Source organism: Anolis carolinensis, chromosome 5 (genome assembly GCF_035594765.1).
Source record: "Anolis carolinensis isolate JA03-04 chromosome 5, rAnoCar3.1.pri, whole genome shotgun sequence".
NCBI classification, from domain to species: Eukaryota; Metazoa; Chordata; class Lepidosauria; order Squamata; family Dactyloidae; genus Anolis; species Anolis carolinensis.
Window position 1 is genome coordinate 25,034,871 of NC_085845.1, and position 1,674 is coordinate 25,036,544.

A 1,674-nucleotide genomic window follows, 5' to 3' on the forward strand; every position below is an offset into this window, starting at 1 on the left:
TGATAAATTAACAATTTTCCCCACATACCTTTCCACAAGTCTCAAACTCATTTCTTATCTAGAATTCATAATTCCAAAATCTGAAATTGTTAACATAGCTGGCTGAGATAGTTACATGTTTGCTTTCTGATGGTTCAATGTAAGTAAACTTGTTTTCAGGCATAAAATTATTTAAAATTTTTTGGTATAAAATTGTTTTCAGGTTATGTGCAGATAACAAATGTGAAACATTAGTAAGTAAGTAACGTTATTTTTCTATCCCGCCACCATCTCCCGACAGGGACTCGGGGCGGCTAATACGGGACAAAAGCCCAAAAACAAAACAAATACAACAATTTAAGACATATTACAATAAATAAAACACAATAAAATAAATTAGTGAGTTTTAGGTTTAGATTTGAGTTCCATCTCCAAGATATCTCCTTATGTTTATGCAAGTATTCTAAAATCTGGGGGGAAATGAAATATGGAACACTTCTACCTCAAAGCATTTCAACTGGTACTGACTTTGTTTGTGAGTGAGGGAACTAAAGAGAAGGAGCTGAAAGACCCAAGTTCAAATGGCCATGTGGTTTGATGTTTCCTGGCGAACACAGAGTCAGTCAATAAATATCCAGACTAACATGTCTATATCTCTGAATACAAATGAGCTGTTATTCGTGTTATGCAAGGAAGATTTGGAATCAGCATAATGCATCTTAGTGTTTATTTTAAGGGTGCATACTGCAGAATGAATGTAGTTTGACACCACTTTATCTGCCATAGCTCAGTGCTATGGAATTAGAGGAACTTTAGCTTTTCAATAGCTTTGATTTGCTCTGCCAAAGAGTGCTGGTGCATGACCAAACTGCTAATCCTAAGGTTCCATAGCATTGAACCATGGCAGTTTAAGGACCTCTTCACACACACCCTGGGTCTGTAGTGTTTTTTCAGCAGTTTCTGGTGAAAGGGAAGGTATGTAGGGCACCTCATTGTGCCCACGCACCCTCCCTCCTTCCCCCATCATATAGTGGCGACAGGACAAGGCACGTTGGTGCCCTGTCCTTATTTATTTATTTATTTGCAGTATTTATATTCCGCCCTTTTCACCCTGGAGGGGACTCAGGGTGGATCACATTATACACACATAGGGCAAACATTCAATGCCCATAAACACATCAAACAGAGACTGAGACAGACAGACGCAGAGGCAAGTTAACCTTCTCCTGAGGGGATGTTCGATTCTGGCCACAGGGGGGAGCAGCTGCTTCATCATCCACTCTGACGGCACTTCCTCATTCCAGGTCGTAAATTAGTTAACCTTGCCTCCCCACTTTTTTAAATAAGTGGTACCTTATTTCCTACTTGATAAATGCAACTATCTTTCGGGTTGCTAGGTCATTAACGAGCAGGGGCTATTTTTTATTTTTAATTGACGGGTGCTCACCCCGCCATGGGCTGGCCTCGAACTCATGACCTCATGGGCAGAGTGATTTATTGCAGCTGCTCAACAGTCTGCGCCACAGCCCGGCCCCATCAGATGGGTGAAAGGGCAGCAAAGTGCATTGCCCCATCGCTCTTTCCCCCCATCATATGGGGAAAAGGAGAGGAAAGTGCAGGTAGCTCCATCAAGGCTACCCAAAAAACACTCTCCACTCCGTTGTGGAGGAGGACACATCTTGTGATGCTTCCCCT